This window comes from Lissotriton vulgaris, chromosome 1_1 (assembly GCF_964263255.1).
Source record: "Lissotriton vulgaris chromosome 1_1, aLisVul1.2, whole genome shotgun sequence".
Classification (NCBI taxonomy): domain Eukaryota; kingdom Metazoa; phylum Chordata; class Amphibia; order Caudata; family Salamandridae; genus Lissotriton; species Lissotriton vulgaris.
In genome coordinates this window covers 2034660523-2034686909 of record NC_141685.1, presented here as the reverse complement: position 1 = coordinate 2034686909, position 26387 = coordinate 2034660523, and positions in this window count along the sequence as shown.

Below are 26387 nucleotides of genomic sequence, written 5' to 3'. Positions count from 1 at the left end.
CCATAACGCATTAGTGGCGATCATTAGATAAGGGTCTTCCCCAGTGTTTGCAAGTAAATTGGGGGCTAGAGACATAACCACCGTTACAAACAATTTAAGATTGAAATGGAGGGGGGTCGATAGTGGAAGCATAACCGATCCGGTTACAAATAAGCATGCACACTATCAGATGGGGATCACCTAAGGGTAATCACAGACTTTACTAATCTGTGCACAGTTATAAAGACACTCTTAACTGTCCCTAACCAAAGAATAGATATGGACCCTAAGTGGTTTGATAGTAACTGTTCAGCTGCAAATAGGGCTTTACGTAAGGCGCTGAACGCAAAACCCAGATGCCAAATGGAGGTTAGGGAGGCGAGAAAGAAGTACAAATCTGCATTAGGGGAACGTAAGGCAACTATTCTGTCAGAACGCTGGGAGGAGTTATCAGACTCAGCAGCAGGGAAGAAAGGAACGATTTTTTGGGCTGCAGTAAAAAATATGCGTAACATGGGAATTCAAATGTCAGCAATAAGTTGTACCATCTCGTGTAACCAGTGGGAAGACCATTTTTCTAAAGTGTATGCAACACCTTGAGTGCAGGAAATGAAAAAGAGTAGTCTCATTATCATACGAAATTCCGCAATTCCCTTTGTCAGCATAATGACAAAGAGGAGTATTGAAGTCACCCCCCCAGACTATAATCAGGTCTTCACTCCCAACATCTTGTAGGCATTGCAAATGGGAACATATAGCTCTTTCGATTCCTTCGATCCCATCTATTTGATTAAGTGGGACATTATTATAATAATTCACCAATATTACTGTGCAATTCAATTTACCCTTAATCTAATAATCCGATAAAAACAATCCTCAAATAACATATCAATTTTCTTAAAATTTACCAAATTAGAAAAATAAGTGCAGAGCCCCCCTTTAGCCCTGCCATGTAGAGAAGGTACTGCAGGTGTGTGTAGAGTTTTTTAACCGTTGATAGGAATTGGATCAACCACCCATGTTTCCTGCAGATTTATTAAATCAAACCTCCAAATAAGGTCCTCCCACAGGCAATTTGTCACCTTTGATTTTAAGCCCCCAATGTTCCAGAACATAAAATTACATTCCCTTATTCCTTTTTTGTAGCCATTGCACTCCAGAGTTTCCTCAGTACCCAATCCCAAAAAGTTGTCCTCCATTGTTGGTACAGTCATAGTTAATGAGGGCGTACAACTTGCGTCACTAGTAGTAGCTAGGTCTCCTCCCCTGGAACAGGTCTGTGGGCATAAAGTGGTCACACGGGAAACAATTGGCTGGGTAATAGAATCCACTGCCACCAAAAGAAGTTCAAAGGATAGTCAATCACATGTTTCTAGGCCTGACAAGGGAGCAAACCTTTTAGTATGGTTAAAATCAATAAGACTGCCTACAGGCCTTGTAAGTGTAGGTCGATTCCCACCCCCTGGCGTAGGGTGATGATACTGTCTATAAAAGAACCCCAATGGCACCAGGGATCTTTTCCCTGTGTGATATCCAGAGTTACTACTCCCTAAATGCTCCGATAGCAATCTAACAACATGCCCGTTGTTAAAGTTAGCTATTACGCAGTCACCCCATCTTTCCTTTTTGTGGTGTCCAACCCATGGGGCACGTCTAGCCATGATCATCTGATTACAAATATCCTATCCCCGTATCCCAACCGCCTTCAATTGTGCAGTGACCCAATGCATTGTTTTGGCCATTAACTGTTCTGCAGATTCTGTCTGCCCTTCGCGTAGGATAGGAACATTCTTTAAACCCACTACAAGAGAAGCAGCAGCCGGAGGGAGATTTAGGGCTTTCGGTCCATTTTCACCTATACTATAAGATAAAGGATTATTCACAGAAGGATGATCGCAATCTGAGGGGCCGTGAGCAATGGCAGATTGATTACCCATAATTTGAATTGTGTTGCCTTAGAATACTAAGTGCCCCACCTGAGCCCTGCTGCCCTCCTCCCTAGGGGTACTTGGGATGAGCTTGCCAAACTCACTAGATATATTCCCTGAATGACCCACTTGACCACCCGGGGGGGAATGGGTCAGCAACAGGAACTATTCCTGCTTCAGCGTTAATACAAGATGGTACAGGGATTGTATTAGATAGTAGTGGAATTGCACAATTGGACTTCAGTACAGTTGGGTTGCACACAACACTTTTAACAGGTCTGCCTGTCCTTTATTCCTTGATAGAATGTGGAGAAGATCTCCACATGGAGGTTCTACAAATTACAATCAGAAGCTGTTCCTGGAGAAAGAGTCTGTGAGATGGTGTTTCTTTTGCTTATTCCTCTTCACTAAATGCAATTACACCATCACTTGTGCTCATCTTCATTATAACACAGTCGGCAAGGATATCCATTAAGCTAAACTGGCTTTCATCCTCCATTGTGAGATACAAGTGTCACCAAAATTTGTTTGATGCTCTTACCAGTGACCATAATGGGAATGTACTGTCCTTGATCCTCTGCATGATCCTTGTTAGATCTGGGAATCTCTAGTTGGCAAAGGTATTCAGCTTTGTCCAAACTTCTAAGTCAGGATAAGGGGATTACACTCCTTAATAACCCCTGCTAAACCCCCTTGGTAGCTTGGCACGAGCAGACAAGCGTATCTCAGAGGCAGTGTGTCAAGCATTTGTGAAAATACACAGTAATACAGTGGAAACACTACAGATGGACACAACACAGGTTTTATAAAAATAAGTATTCTTTATATAGGCTTAACACAAGACCACAAATGACAAAAATCTGCAATGTCATACTTAAGCTTGCTTTAAAGATGATAAAAGTTACTTAGTTCAAATTGTTGATAAATGCAACAAAGTTCTCAACAAAGTGCCTGGAAGCGTAACCCAAAGTAAAAAAAAGGCTTGCAAAAGGGGAGATGCGTCGGTTCCGTGATCTGGGGGAAATGAAGTGTCGTGCCTCAATGCTTGCGCAGAGTAGGGGATACGTGTGATTCTTACAGGTGCGGAGGTGATGCGTAGAATTTCGGCCTGTGGGCCTGTTGCGGTGCGCAAGATGGCGCCTTGATACGATGGGATGATCCGGTTGCGATGTGAGAAGATGGCGCCCTTGAAGCGACAATGCAATGACGCTGCGATGATAATGCATAGGAACCCTGACAGCCTTGCAACGACTCTGTACTTTGGAGCCGCGACAGGCGTTGTGGCAAGCTTCCCCGGTGATGCGATGGCGACTTTCTCAATGGCATCATACTTCTCCGGTGATGCAACAGCAGGCAGCTTCGATAAACCCACCCTTCTCCAGCGACGCGATGATTTCAGCTGTGGCGGCGACACACTTCCTCTCGACGCGTCACGCTTCCAGCTCCGAGCGACACGCCAACGTCTGTAGATGGAATTGCCAGCCAGGAAATTCAGAGGTGAGCTGGAGATTAAGTCTTTTTCCCTGAGACTGCAGCAGGAGGCAAGCACAGTTCAAGCCCCTGGAGAATATTCTGTAGGTGATGAAAGTCCTTAAAAAGTTCCTTCTCCTTTCCTTGGCGATGAAGCAACCACAGTAGGCCAACCCAGCAAACAGCACACTGGCAGAGGGGCAGTCAGACTCCTGCAGATTTCTTGGTTCTTCTCCTTGGCAAAAGGTTTCTTGTTCCAGACGTGATCTAATTTCTTGGTATCAGGGTCCCAATATTTATACCCTAAAATCCTTTGTTCTCTGAACTCAGAGATGCCTCTGCCTAGTCCAAACCAGTTCCTGAGCACTTTGTTTACATGACTCTCGCCTTGCTTTCACTTTGCAGGGCAGAGACATCAGCCACCCCACAGGAGGTGGAGTCAGCACAGGGGAGGGAAGGCACAGCTCTGGAGCACTTTGTTGACAAGATTCCTTCTCTCCTTTCACAGTGCAGGACATATACATCAGACAAGCAAAAGGAGGTGGACCCAGCATTGTAGAGGCAAGACCCAGCCCTATTCAGGTCTCAGGTGCAACTCCACACTCCCATCTAGATACAGATCTCTCTATTCACCACTGGGCTGCCCCAGCCTGTCTCCTGGAATCCCCCAGCCCTGTCACTCACTAACCCAAACAAGGAATACACAACCTAGCAGAGGCAGGCCTGGACAGTTAGGCAAGAAAATACCTACTTTCTAAAAGTGGTATTTTCAAACACAGATTATTAAAACCAACTTTACTAAAAGATGTATTTTATTATTCTGAGTTCAGGCATACTAAATTCGAATTTCTACCATGTTCCCTGAGTCACTTAGGATTATAAGTTTGTAATAATCTAACTGCCCATTCTAGGCTATGGAGAACAGGTAGCCTTGCAATAGTGAAAAACGAAAATCGCTGTAGTTTACTATTAGGACATGCTACACACATCAGAGCATGTCATACCTTATACTTACTATGCACCCTGCCCTGGGGCCTACCATAGGGGTGTCTAATATGAAGCAAAGGGAGGGTTTAGGGACTGGCAAGTGGGTGCACTTGCCAAGTCGACATGGCAGTACAAGACTGCACACAGGCCTTGCAATGGCAGGCCTGAGACACACTTTACAAGCCGCTTCTGTGGGTGGCACAACCAGTGCTGCAAGCCCACCAGCAGCATTCGATTTACAAGCCCTGGGCACACATTGTGCACTGTACTCGGGGCTGACAGGTAAATCAAATAACCCAATCATGGAATCACCAATTAATCCATTAATTTAACATAAGGAGCACTTGCTCTGTGTCACTGAATAGCAGTGGCACAGTGCCCAAAGCATATAACCAGCAAAAACATATGAAAACAGAGGAGGCAATCCATCAAAAATGGAAAGAAGACTCATACCAATGATGCCAGGTCCAATCATCCTATTATCCTCTTTGAAAAATTTGCATTCCACTGATGCCACTATCCAAATTGTATTAAGAAATAATGCGTTCTCTGAGGGAACAAAAAACCAATGTAAAGTATGACATTGGCTTCTAAACAATCTAAGAGCTTTGTTACTGTTTGTGTGATAAGGAAGAAATTGTAAAGCTTGAACAAACTAGAACACAAAATTACTGGTCTGATCAACCCAGGTCATCTCATCCATGTCAGCTGAGGGTGGAATGGTGTCATGAGCCCTCCTGATGTGTAACTGTGTCATGAGACCTCAAGCAAGACACAGGTAAAAGCTGTGCGTTGCCCATTAACAATTGTGCTATCCCAGTGGCCATCTGCATGCCCTGAAAAGGAGGCACTGCTCTGCACATAGAAGTGCATAATCTCATCTATTGAAGGCTCTGGGCATACCATGAGGGAAGAAGCACTGCTGAGCATGGAGACATCTCTTATAAAGAAACTGCTCTTAGGCACTCACAACTAACTTCAGGCTAGAAAATGAACCTTGTGCAATCTACACCAGTCACCTAAAGTTACATGTGACAGGAATTATCTGTGGCTTATATGGCATTTTAGCTTTGTCCAATTTGTTATCTCAAATTGTGTTCCTCTGTAGGAGTACAAGTCTGGCTGTAGCAGGAATGTCCTGGCTACACTCTTTTTTGAATTACTTCCAGCTGAACCCATTTTGTCCTGGAAACAATAGGTGAAAGTTTTTGAGTCTTACTAAACTGATGAAAAAAATTCAGCCCTTTCAGAAAGCAACATATCCTACTGCACACCATCAAGAACGAAGGATAGAAGATATATGTAAGGCTTCCTGAACCCCTGCATGAAGATTGAGGTGGCAAACACGGAGTTGCATTACAAATTTCGGGTACAAAGTAAACTATGTGCTAAAATGACAAAAATTATTTGGTTACTTTCAAGGAAAAGTGAAAGGATCATGAGTCACATTACAGTGTTGAGAGTGTTTTCAAATACATGTGAGTTTGGGGCTTATGTAATTCCTGAATTCACTACCAATTGGTTAGATGCACCAACAACACTAAAAGCCAGGCAAGGTTGCGAGTGGACAACCCCAACCTGAAGGATGCTATAAAAATAGCCAAGTCTATTGAACATACCATAGCATGTGGTCAAGAAATTAAATCCACCACTGGACAGACTATTTGTGAAATACATGATGTAAAAACGATGAAATTGCTAAGCCCAAAGAAAACTTAGAAAGTAGACAAATGTTTGCCAATGAGAATTCCAAAATGAAATGCTGTATGTAAGAAAATGCATTATTGATTGAAGGGGTGAAAATCCGACTCAAGCAACAACCACAGTCCTTGTCAGGGTGAACCACAAAAGTCTCTAAATTAACCTGTGCTTAACCCTTCGGCAGTTTGGAACAAATGCAGTCAGGTTTAACTTTGAGGAACTGTGTAAAGTATTTATGCAGCACCCAAACAGTGAAAACACAACACAAGAAAAATCCCAAACCAATTCAGCAAAACAGAATAATGTTTAATAAATAAAATGAGACCAACATGACTAGACTCTAATCAGTAGAAACAAAGATATGCAATTTAAACATATTAGATTGGTATAGCACCTAAAAGCAAAAAGGGTCCCTTATACAGGGACCATGTTCGTCCAGCTAAAAAAGTTATCTTCTCAAAGTCCGGTGTGAAGAGTCCAGAACTTCAGGATTTCTCCTTGTCTTGGGGATGAGTGCACTCTTGTGCCTCCTAAGTTCCAGGATCTTAGGGGGCACCTTTGAAGATCAGGGATTGACTTTAGCAGAGGCCAGTAGGGCTCAGGCAGGTCCAGTAGCAGGGCCATGTCTGTCCAGTTGCAACTGGTCAGCTGGGCAGCTGCAAGGAGGCCTCCAGAGCTTGTTGTGTCCTTGTAGCTTAAAAGAGGAGGTCAGCCAACTTACCCTTGGTGCCACAAGGGTAGCCTGGGATGAAGGGAGCAGGTTGAGCTTTCTACACAGAGAAAAGGGCAGGCTTCAATAATAGAGATAAAAGATCTGGTCATAAACTGACCTGCAAAACTAAAGGATGCACTAGAAAATGGCACCTCAGCAAGAAATGATGGGATTAGCAACAGCACAACACCCAAGGATATTGACTGTGGGTATGCGCTCATTCATTAAAATGAACTATTGACCAGGTTTTTCGCTTTCAATTAATACAGTGGATGTTAGTGGTACTAAAAAGAGATCATCTACTTGTGGTTTCCTTGGACTTTAAGGCAGTCTTTGCTTCATCCCAAGATACAAACTATGGGATGTGTCAGGTAATCTACACCATATATTGATACAACTACATACAAATCATATGGAGGGAAAATTTACAAGTCAGATAAGGAAAAAGGTGAAATGACACACATTCAAAGGAGTGTACTACTGGGTTGCATGTTAAACCCCCCCCCCCTTTTTTCCTTTACAGAAATGATGTAAGCAATTTTCTCTGTGAATGGGAAAATGATTCAGCTCGATTCAATGGGTGGAAGATTCTGGCTGTACTTTTCGCAAATGACTCTTTAATGCTATCAAAGACAACCATAAGACTACAGAATCTGTTGAACAGGTTTTCCAATTTCTGTACTCAACGTGATTTAAAGCTCAATTTGGCTAAAGCTAGATATATATTTTTTAACCTGCACAGGCACTTTTATGGAGGGCTAAAATGGAGAAAAAAAACCTGAAAAGAGTTGCACATACTGATTACTTGTGTTTAAATGGCATATAGCCTTTCGTTCACCCAAATATTGCAAAATGCCAAATTACGTTGCAGTAGCAGAACTAGAAATGTTTAAATCTTCTAGGTCCATTTCCCTGGCAGTAGACGTATACCACTCCAAGAAAGTGGGTACAGCACTATGGGCCCGATGTAGGTGGCAAATACCGGTCGGAAACGGCCAAATTCGGCCGTTTCCGACAGGTATTTGGCATCTTGAGATGTAGGGGGCCAGATTTTACAGATTCTGTAAATTTACCGAATCTGTAAATTTACAGAATTTGTAAAATACGGAATCGGTATTTTTACTGATTCGGTAATTCCCAGATGTAGGTGGGACTCTTCTGAGTCCCAAAGGCCCTACAAATTCGGTATTTTAACACCCAATCCAATTGGGTGTTAAAATACCGAATTCAGGTGTGCATGTACATGTGTGCATGCACACCTAGCCATGTGACAGACAGACATGCCCTTAGGGCATGTCTGTGTGCCACATGGCGCACATGCCTACTTTTGGGGTGCCAGAGGGTGTCAAAGTGACACCCCCTGCACCCTTGTGAAATTCGGTATTTACCGATTCGGTAAATACCGAATCAGTAATGCCCATTCATTCCTATGGGCTTCAAAGCCCATAGGAATGAATGGGCATTACCGATTCAGTATTTACCGAATCGGTAAATACCGAATTCTTCCGATTCGGTATTCCAGCACATCTGGAATACCTACATACCCACCCCTTAGATTTACCGATTTTTAATTACCGAATCGGTAAAATTCAGTAATTAAAAATCGGTAAATCTATTCTACCTACATCTAGCCCTTAATGGTTCAGAAATCTGGGGAAAATGTAACATTGTCTGGCTTTCTATTTGCTGGCTTAATTTGTTTCAGGCTGTCCGGTGTGAGTTTATCTCTCCCAAGGAGCAAACTACCGCTCCTTATATTCTTCCACGAGTTCTCCTGTAAACAGGCCTGTAAATCTTGTTCCTATCTTGGTACATATGCTCTGCATTCAAAGAAAGAGGTCAAATGTCAGTCTCTGCCTTATTCTGAATAAAAAATGAGAGCTTTTTTGTGACAATCTTTGAATGAACTATGCAAGTATTTCAGAATATATCATAATTAGGAAAGCACTAAGGAAACACATTTTTTGTTAATTATGAAGTATGTTGGAAACAAATACTTCAATATGATCAAAACAAATTAATATCATAAGTGATGACATTTCCACACATTATTGTCTATGTGCTGTACAGTTTTATTAGTAAAACCGTATGTCTATGCCCATGTTCATTTCAATTGAAAATGTGTTGTCTGTTTGCTACCACACCATGCATACTCCGCTCCACTCTACTCTGCAAGGCAATGCATTCTACTCTGAACCACCTCACTTCATACCACTTCATATAACCACACTCCATGCCACTGCACTCTGCACCACTACTCTCTATGCTACTTCACTCTACTCCTCTCTACTCTACTCTGCGTGACTCTTCTCTACACCACTGCAATCTTAACCACAGCACTCTATACCACTCCAGTCTAGGCCACTCCACTCCACTCTGCACAACTCTACTGTATGCCACTCTGCAACACTATACTCTATGTAACTGCACTCTATGCCAAAACACTCAACTCTACGCCTGTGCACTCTCAGCAAATCCATTGTATGGCACTCTAATGTACTCTGCACCACTGCATTCTATGCCACTGCACTCTACACAATTTTAGTCTATGCCACTATATTCTACACAACTCTACTCTATATCACTGTACACTACTCTGCACCACTCCACTCTGCACCGCTTCACTCTACCCTAAACAATTTACTCTATGCCACTGCACTCAACGCCATTGCACTCTACACCACTATACTCCACGCAGTGCCACTCAACTGTAGTCTAAACCACTGCACTCTACACCAATACACTCTACGCAACTTTACTCTAAAACATGGCTAAAACGCACTGGCAAAGCCAATAACTCCTGCATAGGTGAGACCTACTGACGTTGCCATTGTTTGTTAAGGTTACTGACAATCCTGTCCCTAAGCGCTCCAATGTTACCTTTGTATTTTGATTTGGATCTCAATTGTATTGCAAGTTTAACTACGCTCAAAACTATTGCTTATTGGCTCTATGTCTGGTTTACTGATAAGCTATTAATGCATAAGTAAATAATTGAGCACGATTTTAAAGCAAGAAAAGTCTGAATCCATCCCATGGTGAAAATATGGGACAAGCTAGTTATACTCAATTGGATTAAAAGTAACGTGGTATGATGCAGGCTCCAACAATAGAGGCAGTGTGGGACTGCTGAAATCCAAATATTGGTTGTATGTAATAAAGAAGTCACGCTTGGACTCTAGATGTGGCGGATTGCTATAACAGTTTTAAAACCTTAAGGATATCCCTAAGTGTTAATCCTTCATTAAAAAAGTCACACTACTAAAGGCTAAGTCCTTGTATATAAAATTCAGGATGGGGAATTTTAGCCAATAATGGCTTCTGCTGTAAGTGGCAGACACATTTGTTGAATTTAGACTTATGTCTCATGTGCAAATCCACTACTGAACAAGAAGCACGTTTATTGTTCCTTTGCACTGCCTATAAACACTTAAGGAGGAAATGGATAGTCCCCTGAAGCCACAGCCAGGGCATCAGACAGCACTTCGCAGCTCTAAGGATTTGTAAACGAATACATTTGATAGTATAGTATTCAGATTGTCAAAGTATTTTGACTTGGCATGGCACCTAAAAACAAAAGGGACTGGAAATCAAGCATGAAGATCGTTGAAAAGATGTGTTTTTATTTATTGATAATATTGCATTGTTATTTACACTGTTGTTTGTTGGGGAATTCGCTGAAATAAACATTTTGAATGAATGTATGAAATAAGCTAAAACTAAAAGGTTCATTGAATACCCTTTTCACCTGTAATGGGATCTAAATAATTTGGATTATTTATATTTCTTATCTTGCAATCAATCAATCAATCAATCAATCAATGCATTTATAGAGCGCACTACTTACCCGTGAGGGTCTCAAGGTGCTGGGGGGAGAGTGCTGCTACTGCTCGAAGAGCCAGATCTTGAGTATTCTTCTAAAGGTGAGCAGGTCCTGGGTCTGCCGCAGGTGGGTGGGGAGGGTGTTTCAGGTCTTGGCGATGAGGAAGGAGAAAGATCTTCCACCGGCGGTCGTTTGTTGGATGCGGGGACAGCGACGAGGGTGAGGCTGGCGGAGCGGAGCTGGCAGGTGGGGATGTAGAAGCTGAGTCGGCCGTTAAGGTAGGCTGGTCCGGTGTTGTGGAGGGCTTTGTGTGCATGGGTGAGTAGTTTGAAGGTGATCCTCTTTTTGATGGGGAGCCAGTGTAGGTCTCTCAGGTGGGGGGTGATGTGGCTGCAGCGAGGGACGTTGAGGACCAGCCGGGCAGAGGCGTTTTGAATGCGTTGCAGTCGTCATATGTGTTTAGCCTGGATACCTGCGTAGTGTGCGTTGCCGTTGTCTAGCCTGCTGATGACGAGGGCCTGGGTCACTTTTCTTCTTGTTTCGGTGGGGATCCACTTGTAGATCCTGCAGAGCATTTGGAGGGTGTTGTAGCAGGAGGAGGTGAAGGCGTTGACCTGCTTCGACATGTAGAGGGAGGAGTCGAGGATGAAACCCAGGTTGCGTGCGTGGTCGGTGTGTGTCGGGGTTGTTCCAAGTGTGGTCAGCCACCAGGAGTCATCCCAAGCTGAGGGGGTGGAGCCAAGGATGAGGACCTCCGTCTTGTCCGAGTTCAGCTTCAGTCGGCTGTTCCTAACCCAATCTGCGACGGCCTTCCTTCCCTCGTGGAGGTTAATTTTGGCAGTGTGTGGGTCCCTGGTGAGGGAGAGGATTAGCTGGGTGTCATCGGCATAGGCGATGGTGTTGAGATCATGCTGGCGGCATCGTGGGCGAGGAGGGCCGTGTAGATGTTGAACAGCATTAGGCAGAGGGAAGAGCCCTGTGGTGCGCCACAGATGATGTTGGTGGCTCTGGAGTGGAAGGGGGGAGACGGACGCTCTAGGTTCTGCCGGAGAGGAAAGAAGTAGACCAGTCCAGGGCTTTCTCTTGGATTTGGCTTCTTCGAGGCGTGTCTTTAGTGTGCAGTGGCGGACCGTGTTGAAGGCGGCAGACAGCTCCAGGAGAGTGAGGGCCGATGTTTCTCCGTTGTCCAGGTAGGCCCTTATGTTGTCTGTGGCAGCAATGAGGGCTGTCTCGTGCTGTGATTTCTTCGGAATCCGGACTGGGATGGGTCCAGGGTGTTGTTGTCTTCAAGGTGTCGGTTCAGATGCGTATTGATGATTTTCTTGATGACCTTTGCCTGGAACGGGAGCAGGGAGATGGGTTGGAAGTTCTGGAGGTCCTTGGGGTCCGCCCTGGGTTTTTTGAGGAGGGCGTTGATCTCGGTGTGCTTCCAGCTTTCCAGGAATGTGGCTGTCTCGAAGGAGGTGTTGATCACTTTCCGAAGTTGGGGTGTGATGGCTGCTTCTGCTTTGTTGAATATGTGGTGAGGACAGAGGTCCGACGGTGATCCTGAGTGGATGGAGTTCATTGTCTTGCGGGTTTCTTCGTCATTGACGTTAGTACAGAAGGTCAAGCTGTTGAGGTGAGTTGGGTTCGCAGGTGGTGTGGGGGCTGGAGTTGTCAGTCTGGTCGTGTTGAGGCTGTTGTGGATGTCTGCGATCTTGTTGTGGATGAAAGTGGCCAGCGAGTGGCACAGGTCCTGGGAGGGTGGGATGTCGTTGGCATTGGCGCTAGGGTTGGAGAGTTCCTTCATGATGCTGAAGAGCTCCTTGCTGTCGTGTGTGTTGTTGTCCAGGCGGGTTTTGAAGGAAGATTTCTTTGCGAGTCTGATGAGGTGGTGGTGTCTGCGGGTGGCGTCTTTATGGGCTGTGTGTCTGTCCGGCGTTCGTTCGTGGAGCCATTTCTTCTCCATTTTCTGGCAGGTGCATTTGGACGTCTGGAGTTCTTCAGTGAACCAGGTGGCTTTCTTTCCGGTGCAGTTGTCTGCTGGTTTCTTGAGCGGGGCGAGGGTGTTGGCGCAGTCGTCAATCCAATGTCTGAAGTTGCGGGCAGCTGTGTCTGGGTCAGTGGGTTTAGTGGGTGGGTTCAGGGCAAGGGTGGCGGCCAGCTGGTCCTGGGTGACTTTGCTACAGCAGCGACGGGGCAGTTGTTGGGCACGGTGGTGCATTGTGGCCTTCTTGTAGGTGAAGTGGAGGCAGCGGTGGTCGGTCCAGTGAAGTTCGGTGGTGTTGTTGAAGGAGACGTGTTTGCTAACGGAGAAGATGGGGTCAAGCGTGTGGCCGGCGGCGTGGGTAGGGTCGGTTGACGAGCTGTCTGAGGCAAAGGTTGGCGAGGTTGGCGATCAGGGTGGAGAAGTTGGCGTCGTCGTTGTTCTCGAGGTTGAAGTTCAGGTCCCGAGGAGGATGTAGTCTGTGGAGGCGAGTGCGTGGGTGCTGGCGAGGTCGGCGATGGCGTCGGTGAACTGTGGTCGTGGTCCAGGGGTTCTGTAGACGAGGGTTCCCCTGAGGGTGGTGTTGGGATCAGTGTGTATCCGGAAGTGCAGGTGTTTGGCGGTGCTGAGGGTGTCATCTGAGTGGGTGGAGATCTAGAGGGTGGACTTGTGGACGATGGCGATTCCTCCTCCAACTCCATTGGTGCGTTCTCTGCGGGCGATCTTGTAGCTGTCCGGGATGGCAATGGCGATTTTGGGAGCCGACGTGTCATTCAACCAGGTCTCGGTCAGGAAGGCGACGTCTGGGGCGGAGGTGTCTAGCAGGTCCCAAAGCTCGACAGCGTGTTTGCGGGTGGAGCAGGTGTTGAGGAGTAAGCAGCGGAGGTGGTTTGGTACGGTCCTAGGTGATTTGTCGCATGCGAAGCTGCAGGTGCGGCAGGACAAGGGTCCGTGGGTACGTTTTAGGGTGGCCTGGAAGAGGCTGTGGTCTGGGCCAGTGTTGAGTGCATGGAGGGTGCTGGCATTGTATAGGAGTCTAGCATCTTGGCGTTTTCGGGGCCTGGGGTTCTGGTGCTGGGAGCGGCCCAGGCACGGACGGGCACAGATGGGCCTGCCTCTGGCGCGCCTTTGGCGTGCCAGCGGCACGCCCGCTGAGCGTGGCCACACAGCAGCCGCCATAAGTAGGGAGGTGGGAGGGAGGAGCGGTTGAGAGGAGGGTGGGAACAAGCAAATGGGAGCAGGGGGCGGGGACACAGGGGACGCAAAGGCGGGAAACGGCAAGGGAACAGAAGGCAAGGGGGTGGGGCTGCAGGGGAGGCAGTGGCAGAAGAAGGGACGGGGAAAGGGGTCCGAGGACAAACGAGGGCACAGAAGGAAACAAGCAGTGAAATAAACAAGCACTGAGAAATACAAAATACAATTACAATTACAGTTCAGGCAAAAACAGAACCTGCAGTGACAGAGCAGCCCAGGGGGGACTTGAACACACTACAGCAGCGGCACGGGGACGGGCGTAGTTAGGGATCTAAATAATTTGGATTCATTATATTTCTTATATTGCACTAAACCACTAATGTTATGCACTTCAATCACCATAAAGTTTGTGTGGGTTTCCGATTTGCCAAATGCTGCTAGATCTAATGTTTCCTAAATGCATGTGTTTGAAAAAAACATGAATACACTTTATTGGAAAAATGGGCTGTGTGTTCCACTTAGAAACTCGAGAAAATGTGGAATAACACATTTTAGATCCTTGTTTAACAGCATCAGTACGAAGGGAGAGACTCTTTTAAAGGATTACTCAGTGCTGCATGCAGTGCAAAATATGAGTTCAAAGTGAGTCCTTTCATTCTGATAATGTGTGCAACATGGTTTTCAATTAAGGCACAGTTACTGCATCACCTTCCAGGAAGCCACCATTGAAGACATAAAGTTAACTTATACATTTTTTGTTGTCTTCATCCCACAAATAGGCTTCTGAAGATCTTAAAAAGTCATATTTCTCCAGCTGGGTGCCCTACAACTTACTGCACTTGCTTAGGTCGACCTGACTGGCCCCATTTGATGGAGGCTTGGTGTAATCATAGGACCATGGGGAGAGCCAACAAAAAGTTATATTAATCTCAAGTCTCTGCCCCAGCTCATAAGGGATTGCCAGATGTTTATAGAGCTATCCCAAGTTCTATCTTGTTCTAGGCAGGCCATATGAAATGAGGCTTTGAGACAATCCTCTCTCTTCGGAGGTTGGGGATCTTTCCTCTTCATGCATATTTCTCTCCAGGCGACCAGCACCAAGTATTACAACAACCCACTTTGAATCTGTGATAGATTCGAGGTAGATAGTCCATCATTCCCAAAAAACACTAATGATGAGTTAGCCTCAAAATTTGCTTCAAAAATGTCACAGAGAGATTCTCCCACCCCCTTCCAGAAAGATCTTAGTTCGAGGCACTTGTGAAACATATGGATGTTGTTGGCATTGGGAGCCATACACCTGGGACATTTGGGAGTAGGCTCAGAGGCAAACTTGGCTATCCTAGCAGGCGTGTAGTAAAGAGGATTGGTGATGATAAAATTGTTCTTTTTTAAACTGACTGGTTTAATGAATTTATAAAGTAATTTTGAAGAGGATTCTAGTAGGTCTACAATGTTGGGTTCAAAGGGGGATTGGTTCCAGACTGCAGATTGGGGTGGAAGTTCTATATCTTCTGCATCTAGGAACTTCTTGTACCAAGTGGAGATTTTTTCTTCATTGGCTGTACTGATTGAAAAAGAATCTCCGTGTCCCAATCTCCACTTATGTCCCCCTTTTCTGCTTCAAACCAAGATTGAAGTTGTAAATACTTAAACTTAGAAACACCAGAGCCTATCTTAGCTCTTAATAGCTCCCAAGGATGGATTCTTTCTGCATCTACCAAATCAGACCAGATGGTTATGCCTGCTCTCCTAATTGGTACCGCCAAACCATCTTGAAGACAGAGTGGGGTTCCCAATAGAGTCCCATATAGTGGCAAACTCTGAATAATATCCGATTCCCCAGCTACTTATCACTCGATACCAGGTTTCCAGGGCAGTCCTGAGGTTCTTCAAATGCACTTGTTTAAAGTACCTTGGGCCCCGAACTTATATAGAGAACCTTCTCCGCCTCCTCCGCCTCCATCGTGGCCATCTCACCCAACAGCCTTCCCCATGATGTCTCCACTGGTTTGGAGAGTAGCATCCAAACACCTTTGAATTGGGATGCAACAGAATACCATCTGATGTGTGGGAAAGCCACCCCCCTTTGGTAAGCCTACGCCTCAACTTTTTCCATGATAGCCTTACTCCTTTATCTCCCCAAATAAAGCTCCCGATCTTACTTTGGATCTTACGGATACACATATTGGGGAAAAGCAAGGGGACTGCATTAAACAAGTAGGTCAACTTGGGAAGGATAACCGTCTTCACCAGATTAACCTTCCCGTAAATAGTCAGGGGAAGATTCCTCCATCTGGCGAAGAGGCGATCTATTTCTTAGATGATTTTATTCAAATTGATCTGCTGGATTGTTCCCCATTGTTATTTATTTATTATCAGCTCATTGACGTTATTTTTTGAGTGGTCAACTCTGGCCTTCCAGGCCAATAAAGAGCCAGCCTTCTCCCTATACTCAAATCTTTGCATGTTCTTGATGAGCCATTGTGCCCTTATGATCCAGCTTACCCCTATACTCCTGCCTCACTCCCCTGGCTAAGTTGATTCCTCTGTGCTTCTAATTGCGAGATTCTTCTCTCAATGATATGTAGCTCCAGTCCCTCAGCCCGATTCTTGGAGCATATAAGGCTATGCAGCCTGCCCCTCAGGTTGCCTTAAAAGCGTCCGATACAAACTCCATGGTCGTAGAGACGACATTAAATGAAAAATATTCTTGGGAGGATAATTTAACGGCCCAAATAATATCAGGGTCAAACAGCATAGCTCTATTAACGTCCATCTAGTTTGTAGCGTATTACTCTTTCTAAGATAGGAAAATGACACTGGAGCATGATCCGAGATATGACTCGGTAATACTGAGACCCCAGTCAGGCTATCCAGGACATGCCTATTGGTTAAAATGTAATCAATCCTGGATGAGTGGTGTAATATTTATACTATAAAATGTGAATCCCTGAAGATCTCCATTATTTGCCCTCCAGTTATCTACCAGATCCAAGTCATGTATCAGATATTTCATAGCTCATCAGATTTGGGGGGCCCTCTACAGTGGCTCTGATTTGACCTATCTTTTAATGGGTCAAGGAGGACATTAAAATCTCCACCTATGATCAAGGGGGGAGTTGCCACTATTAGTTTAGATTGCATCTTTCAAATATAAGGTTGGATCATCAACGTTAGGTCCATAAAAGGAGGCGCAAACCGGTTCAGTCCCTCCAAAATCCAGCTGTTCCACTATCCACCTCCTAGTCTGATCTGTCTGCACAGATGATTTAATAGAACAAGAAACCCCTTGTTTAATCAAAATTGCAACACCCCTACTATTCATCATGTGTTGTGAGAGACAAACCTGAGCTGGGGAAAGCTCTAAATGCTTATGAATCAGCCTTTGTCTATGTGGACATCTTAACCCGTTCACATTCCAGGAGACAAAGTTGACCTTACTATCTCTTATAAAAGTTCCTGCCATCAGCTTGTAGACCCTTGGCGCTGACTAAACAGACATTTCCTCAAATTCAGATGAGACTAGGAATATTTTTTATTTTATCCACTGCTCTCCACCCTGCGCACTCCCTGTGACCCCTTCCCCCATAAGGAACCCTTCATTCCAATAGGCTAAGCCTTTACGATCACCGCTTCCTTGGGTTTCTTAGAAAATACCTAAGTACATACTAATGAGTGATTCTAGGACCTGATGCCAAGAAGCCTCTATAATTTCAATGCCCTCCACCTCTATCCTCCATCTCCATCTTGATTGTAATAAAATAGGCATCCACCTCTTCAGCTGTGCGGAACTGGTGCATATGATTGTTCCACATGACACGCAATGACGCAGGAAACTTCAACTGCGCCTTGGCTCCCAGACTTTTTAACTCTTCAAGTCTCTTCCCCAACTCCCATTGTCTTGTTGCCGTGATATGTGAAATATTAGATCTTATAAAGAAGGAGAAGGTGTTTTGACCCATAGGTGTAAAGGTTATGCTGCCTTCCTTGAGGGCAGAAGATAAATTAGTTCCTTAATGGAGTGTGACAAAAAGTTAACCAGTGACTTTGCCTGCCAGGGTTCCTCTTAAAACAATCGCAATGCACCCTTTGAATCTCGTGCACTAGATCTATGCTAGGAGATTTCCTTAAGACTGTTCCTTGTAATAAAGTAGTAACAAACTACTTTATATCCGACCCCTCAAGATCTTCAGGAATATTTAGAAGCCTTAAGTTATTTTCCCTCGATTGGTTTTCTACACGTTCAAGATCGTCTTTCAGTTCCTTATTTTGAGCTGATAACTTTGCCAAATCCGTGCAGGTGGTATGTATAGCTTCCTTAAGTTTGGGGATCTCCGACTCTATTGCACATGTCCTCAAGGTGACTTCTTTGGGTTTCTGAGTCAGTACTTCACAAGACAATTGAATAGCAGCCTGGTTTACTTCTGACACAGAAAATCTGCTGGCCATCTCCGCCTGGTTCGTTTCCGACACAGTAAACCTGCTTGTCATCTCGTTTTTCATGGCAAGTAGTGTATCTGCCAAGGAGCGTGTCGTAGAATATGAGGCTACATAGTTCTTAGTAGTAGCAACGTTTATAGCGTTAGAGCTGTTAACGACTTCCCGCTGATTTTCCTGAGTGTCTGATATTTCCAAGGCAGAGGATCTGTTGGAAAACACACTACAGGGTGGACAGCAGTTGCATTCACAGATGCAGTTATTGCATGCACCCGTGGGGTATCAGAACTCTCAACTAAATTACTGAGAGGAACCGATGAATTTGCCCCCTTCAAGTTGCTGCGTGAGATGGTAAATATGTTTTCTGAAGCTAGGCTAGTTTGGTCTGGAGGGTTACTTATGCCAACTTCTCGGGCTTCTGGGACTTCTGGGAGACCTTGTGGACTATGCACACCCCCCCTGCAGGTTTTTCTGGGCAACATTCTTGGTAGGCTTACTAGCAGTTGCAATAGAGGTAGACATTACTTTATAATAAGATTTCAGAGATGGAGTGATTTTCACTTTTGATAGTGATGGTTTCTTGCCTCTGCCTTTTCCCTTTCCCTTACCGGCCTCTCTACCCTTGATTGCAGTTCCAAAATCTGTTGTGTCTCCTTTCAGTTTGCACTGCTTGGCTGATGGCCTAACTTCAGAGATAGGGGGGAGACTCAGGGGGACAGGATAGGTTGAGTGACATCAGAATTAAGTGAAGAGTGGGCCGCACTAGCTCGCAGTGTGTATCAGCTGATTATAGGTGGAGAGGTACCCCCTTTTGTTACCTCACAAGTATCCATACAATGAGGGAGTGCTTCATTCACCCCTGATAGCCTAATATTTGCAAATGTCCTCCTATAGCAGGTGTAAAACGTGCTGCCAATGAAGATATCAAAAAAACAGCCCAGGAGTAAAATAGGCCCCTTCTTCCCTTTACAATACCTGGACTTGTAATCTTCTTTACGGGTCTACAACTGGGTGGGCTGCCGCCTGCCGCCTGAAATCACCCCGTGGTCAATTCGAATCCAGGAGCTCAAGTAGGTCCCGGCGCGGATGCTGGTACTGTCTCTGCGTCCTACAAACCAGAGCAGGAAGCGGGCGGTGTCCCGAAGTCTCCACTCCCATGCAGCCTCTCCCAACCGCCAGCCGCAGACTCCGAACCCCGCCGGTCCATAGCGAAGATCCAGAGCCATATACCCTCCGTAACCAGCCAGGGAAATCTCGCTGAACATAGCAGTAGGTAAGAGGCGAGGGATGCCTCTGACATCAGCCCCAAATGAAAAAACTGAGGGAGCGCGACCACGGCCATTTAGCCAGCGGCTGCCATGTTCCTTTTCTTTCTTTTACAAGAGGTTACCTTGCAACCACCCATGATCCTACACATAAATGCCTCACACACTTCCACATTCTTCACAAAAACTAAAACCTCTGAAAGGTTTTAAGTAGGTGCCCCTCTGCTCCTGTACACCCACACTCTTTCTTTTGCAATACTTAGCATGTGCTATTTTCTCGTTGATCTGTGAAAGTTCGCCATTTGCTGCAGATGACCCCAATCACTACTCTGATTCTTTGCAGGAGCCTCCTGGCAATGCACTTGCATGTGCAAATTATTTGTTGCAGCAAGAGAAGGCTAATTGAATGCACCTTCCCCTCGTGCTGTTTACATTCCTTTGTTCTTTTTTTGTTACCTTTTGTGCCGCTACACTCTTTTTTTTAAAGTCTGGCCTTCGATGCAGACTCAGCTTTCTCAACAGACTATTGTTACAAAATCATACATAATATTCATACATAGATGGCCTTTTGAACAGAAGGCTTTATCCATTCTTCTTTTGAATTGTTATTTGCTTTTTGCATCTTCCCATCACAGCATAAAGCATGTGGCAAGGTGTTAGTCAATTCATCTATTGGCTCCTTTCCAGTGATGCACAAGGCGTGTACACAATGTCCCCATTGGCTTAAAAATAGTACGTTTCTCTTCAGTGACCAAACTCTTTCAAAGTGTGCATTATCTTGAAAAAACTGCTATTAGTTATGCCTGCATTTTTGGTGCACCATTAGATGGTGATTTATTATGTGTTTCATTTTTAGGTCTCGCCTATGCAGCACACATGCACTGCATTGGAAAAAGACCTCTAGACATCGCTTGGCTTTTCAGCCAAAAACTTGCTCGCAATGCATTGCTTTCAATGCCAATGGGTACACGTTTGGCGATTCCCTTGCGGGAGTGAGCTTTGGCACCATATATTTGCTCGCTCCAACAAGGGAATCGCTGTGTGTTCTCTCACACTCCCCCCACCCCTCTGACTTGTTAGCCAAGAGCAGCAGGACGTTGCAGCTACATTCACGGTTGCGCTTTGTATTATTTTAGAGACATATCTGCACAACGCCAGAGGAATTTATTGCGATATGTGGTATCTACCAACAGCTGTCCAACACCTCTTAGGGCAATCCTATGATTGTTTAGGGGTTTCATCCCTCATCAGCCAGGATAACTTGAATTCAGGGACTCAGTGAGCCCGGGACCTACTTCTGAGCATACCGGGCGCACTTAGTGCCAGAAAGCAAAAGACACACAATTGATTGACGGAATGCAGAACAAATCAAAACATTCACCCCAGTCAAGACATTTGGGTTAAATCCATCATTCCTTTGCTCACCATGCCACCCCATTTTAGACCAGGCCATATGCACATCAGCCTTGACCCTGTGCCTCATTGGCACAGTCCAGCCCGATCTGCCAAGCCAGATCCTTTCTGGACCGGAATCTTTAAAGATTTGGAATGCTTTCCTAATTTAGATTAGTGTTGTGGGGGTCCTGATGGATTTTGGGGTGTTTCAAATCCTGGGTGCATAGATGGGAAAGACCTGATGCCTTTGTTTCTTTTTTGTAGTTCTTAGCCTCAGGACTCATGGGGTCCTGACTGTGAGTGTTCTGAGAAACACTGGAGATGATTTATTGAAAATTGCTATATTCATTCATCAACATAAACCAGCTTTGGAAGTTTACTTGTACTATTGAAAACAAGCACAATTCGTCAGATCTACAGAAGTGTATATGTAAATGATTATGTTTAAGCCACATGCTCTCGGTTTTGTGAAAGACATTTGAAGCAGTTGCATATGACTTGAGAGAGAGACATTTATCAAAGGCTTGAGAGATTGCAAGCTTGTTAGAGACTTCAAGCTGCTGCTTGGCACGAGAAGGACACTTAGGGCCTTAGTTCGATACCGGCAGTCCTAGTATTGTTGTACTTACGGTGGCAGTCCGACCACAACCACCACTGTGGGTCCGCCGTCTTATCTGAAATGTGGTGGTTGGACCCCCACAAGACTGCCGCCTCTGCCGGGATCCAGGATCCACAGTGGTTATTTAGTGGTAAGGGGCAGGAATATGCTGCCCCTGCCGCTGCAGCACCGCTGAGCATATTCCAAGTTGCATTTCCACTGCCATGAAATGGGTCATTAAGATGCAAATAAAGGAGCCCCAGCAGGCCCTCCTGGCCCTTCTGGGCCTGGGGGTGCATGTGAGGAGGCACAGGCTGTGCCCCCCTGGAGTTTCCTGCATGGTGGGGCTTTCAGGACATGGTGCATGCCACAACATGCAGGAACACACTGCAGGTTCTGTCACACAGCTGCTGCTGTCAGACCCCGCAGCACCACCAGCCCACCCTGGATTCAAATCAGAATCCAGCGGGCAGGTGCACCACAGGCTTTATGGTCCTCCTGCTAGTGTAGTGGTGGCAGTGCTGCAGAGGATCGCCAAACTCGTAATAAGACCCTTAGTAATGGGGGCGGGGCTACGGCGCTACGCAGGATGGCCGCAAAGAGGTGTTTCTCCTCCACACCGGACCTCTTCTTTGTGGGTTTTCGCGGCTCCACATTGTCTCCGTGAGCAAGAATGCGACGTAAAGCCTCTGGAATGTGAGCTGCTTCTAACGCGCTTGCTTATCTGCATTTCTGAAGGCGCGTTCTTTCTTATCAGCGCTTCTCATCTCTGGAGCCTCCCGCGGCCACCATTTTGCGACGCGCTCCTCTCTCACAGCCTGGGCGCTTTGTCTAATGTCACAGTAAGACCTTTAGCACTATTTTATTCTCCTGTTATGTGCCCTTCTGACATGGACTGTTACCGTTTTGAGTGCCCGGGCATTCATTAGCTTCATTTTTTGCTTGACTAGTTTTCCTCAGGAATATGAAGCTCTGCATTGTTAACGTTATTTATGGCTGTACCATTGCCCCTTCGCCCAATGTAAACACCATGTGCTTTCTTGCTGCATTGTTCCCAGTGAACTGTTACTGGCAGTCTGCTGTTGCTTTGGTTTTTCTATCTGCCTCATTCAGCCTATTTGTGATTCAGACCAGCTTTTTCATGACTCTTCACACTGCAGAACACTACTATTTATGACCTCCGTCTTCCGCACCTTTTTGCTGTAATAATTTCTTCTGTCAACGCAGTATCAATTTGATGCCAATGATGAATTGCTTTCAGCCTGTCACAACAATTTTTACTGAATGCTTTTCACCTCACAGTGCAGGCTTCTTTAGTCTCAGCTGTCTCCTCATGCTGCCCACTTTGTTGGCTTTCATAATTTTTCAACTGCAATCCTCTTCTTTTCATCCATAAAAATTGGAGTACGTGTAATTCATTGGTTTGCATTACCACTGGCTTCTACCTTCTGACGCTCCAGGACTCTTGTTTCCTTTACATCCCCAAGGTCAGCCGTCCATTTCACAGCAATTATACTGTGTTGCACATGTAAATTGTCATCCTGAGTTGTGTGTCCCTCGTCAGCGTCAACAGCAGTTTCTCTGTGTAAGTTGGATTTACCACCCAACGGCCCTCTACTACGGGGAAGTTGTATCTCTGTTATTGCAGTAATTCACCTGTTAAACGGCCACTCCAATAATCGTTCTGTATGGGCAAACTGCGACAACCAAAGTTTGTTTTTGTCCCTTCCAGATCTCATCGAGAGTCCTCCATTTTCTCTTCTTCTGGTGTCTCTGCAACAGCGGATCAAATGGCTAGTCTTCCCCGACATCGTTCTTCTTCATCTCAGCCTGCATCAATTAAATCTTCTCCTCTAACTTCTTCCTCTAAGCGTCTCAAACAAGACGCTCTCTCTCCAGATAAGCCTACTTTTCCAATCTCAATGGAGTTACTTTTAGAGGAGATTCGTGCTCTTCACCCCTTTATTGAAGAAACTAACAAAGACATTCAAATTTTGAAAAAGAATTGGACGTTGATGGATACCAGACTTACTTCTGTTGAGCAACAAGTTTCGGTTGTGCAATCTAATTCTCAACGCATTGCTTCTTTGGAAAAGTCAGTTCTTGCTCTCCAGCAACACACCGAGGACTTGGAAAATAGGAACAGAAGGAACAATCTTTGCATTTATGGTTTACCAGAATCTCTGGAAGGTGATGACCCTGTCACTTTCTTCACTTCCTTCATTCCTAAGCTCTTGGAAATGCCTCTGCATACTTCTATTAGTATTCAGAGAGCTCATAGACTCGGTCCACGTTCATCTGAATCACCGAAACCAAGAGGTGTTATTCTTCTCTTCTTGAAATTCACAGATCTCCTTTCAGTTCTTTCCTCAGCCAGGTCCAAACGACAAATTTCATGGATGGATCAGAGAGTGTTCTTGTCTCAAGATGTTTCCAAGACCACGGCTTCCAGACGAAAGGAATTTCTGAATCTTCGTGCACCTCTACAATCTCTTGGTGCTCGATATGGGTTGTTTCACCCTTGTATTTTCAAAGTTACATACCAAAACAAGACATGGGCCTTTCAGGATCCTGGAGAACTTAGAAACTTTCTTTCTCTTCACTCCGGTGGTGGAATGGATTCTTCGAACCCTTCAAGTGGCTGATCATCTCAATTTATTTGTTCGCTTTGTCTATGTCTGATTCCTCTTTATAGTATGCTAGTTGTTGTTCCATTTTCATTCTCTCCTTCTTGATTTTTTCTAGTCATTCTTATCTCCTTTCTTATTGCATGTGCTCCTTATTTATTTATTTTGTCTGCTATGAAGCATGTTATGCCCAGTATTCCGATGTTGTTACATCCCATTTGTTATTTGTCCTTTTTTCTCTCCCAATATAGGTTCCTGCTGGCTTTTCCTGAGTCCGTTTGTGTGACATTTTCATTTCCTATGTCCTGGTGTGGTTTGGATTTCCACCCCTCGCCTGGTTCGTCTTGTTGAGTGTCGCCATTTCCCCTCCTTCCTTGTATCTGTCCCCTCAGGTATGTTAATTTCAGTCATCCTTTGGATATGTACTGTCTCTTTTTCTGCTTTTCCCTTTCCTTTCCTTCTTCCCTTTTCCTTCCTTTTTTTTTCTCTTGGTTCCTATTCATTATTCCTACTTATTTTTTCTCTTTCACTTAACGGTTACTTTTCGTCTGCATGCCTTTTTGTACCTTTTCAAGTTTTTATTCCTGTTTAACCTGTATTTTGTCCTTCGTCATTCTGTTGTTTATTTATCTTTTTACAAATTTTGATGTTATCATATTTACCCTGTTTAAAAATGTAGAGTTATTTCATGGAATGTAAAAGGTTTTGTTAACCCCATCAAGCGGCAGAGAGTGCTTTCGCATTTGTCCTCCTACTCCCCTGATATTGTTCTTTTACAGGAAACTCACCTTGATGAACTCAAATCCCTTAAGTTAAAAAGTAGTTGGGTGGGTACAGTCTTACTTTCTCCTTCTCCCAATAAGAAAAAGAAGTTGCTATTTTAGTTCATAAAAAATTGAAATGTAAAGTGTTATTGGAGGAAAAAGATTCGGAAGGGAGGTGGATTTTAACTAAATTGCTAATTAACTCTGTTTCCATAACTGTTTTTAATATTTATGGTCCTACCCAACCTGATTGTTTGTTTTGGCCTTTAATCTCCGGAAATGTATTCAACACAAAGATTATCTTTTTCTACTAGGTGGAGACTGTAATCAAGTCATTGATCCATTTCTCAATTGCAAGTCCACTGTCCGTTTCATTCCCCACAAACCTCATAAGCAATTTTTGAACACTATCGTCCAAACAAATCTATCCGATTCTTGGAGACTCATGCATCCAGACACTTTTGACTATTCCTTTTTCTCTCACCCTCATGCTTCTTCATCGAGGTTAGATTATATCTTTCCCTCTCAATCTCTCATTCAGAATCTCTTATCTTCCTCCATTGTGCCAATTGTTATTTCAGATCATGCTCCTGTTTTAACAGATATTGATCTACTTCCTCCTATTCCTAAGCCCTCTCGGTGGCGCTTCAACTCTGCTCTTCTTACTGACCCTAACTTTTCTTCTTCATTTCGTACCTTTACTGTTGTCTTCTTTCATACTAATTCTACTCCTGATACTCCTCCTCATATTCTCTGGGACTCTTTTAAAGCTAAGGCAAGAGGTTTCATTATTGACTTTGTTTCTAGGAAAAAAAACAATTTCTCCAAAAACGTATGTCCTCTCTTGCATATATTAAAAAATTAGCACATACATTTTATACTTCTTCTGATAAGTGTATGTTCCCTGAACTCTTCCGTGCAAAGATTTCCTTTAATAAATTTACCACGGATAATGCCTCCTCAATTCTTCTCTGTAGCAGTGCACGTTATTACGGAGGTTGTAACAAGTCTGGGAAACTTTTAGCTAACTATCTCAAATCTTGTAAAGAACGTACCTCCATTGAATCTATTTTTTCCGCTGACAATGTTCTTTTACACACTAATGACCAAATTCTTCAAGAATTCCAACTCTTTTATCAACAACGTTATACTCAAGAGTCCCCCCTACTTCTTTTATGATTTGTTCTTACTTTGATAAATTACCTAAACCTTCTACATCTCACCTTAATTTTTCATCCCTTGACCTTGATCTCTCCCTTCCTGAAATTTCTACAGCTCTGTCTTCTCTCACTAAAAGTAAAACTCCGGGCCCCGATGGCTTTCCAGTGGAGTTTTACTTGCAATTTTTTGACCTTTTATTACTAAAACTCTTATCATTTTTTCAATCCTTCTATTCTACTGGTATATCTGCAGGTTCCTTTCAAGATGCCACCATTTGTTTCATCCCAAAATTTGGTCGTGACCCTAAACTTTGTAAAAATGATTGTCCTATTTCGTTAGTTGATGTCGATTACAAACTTTTTGCTAAATTACTT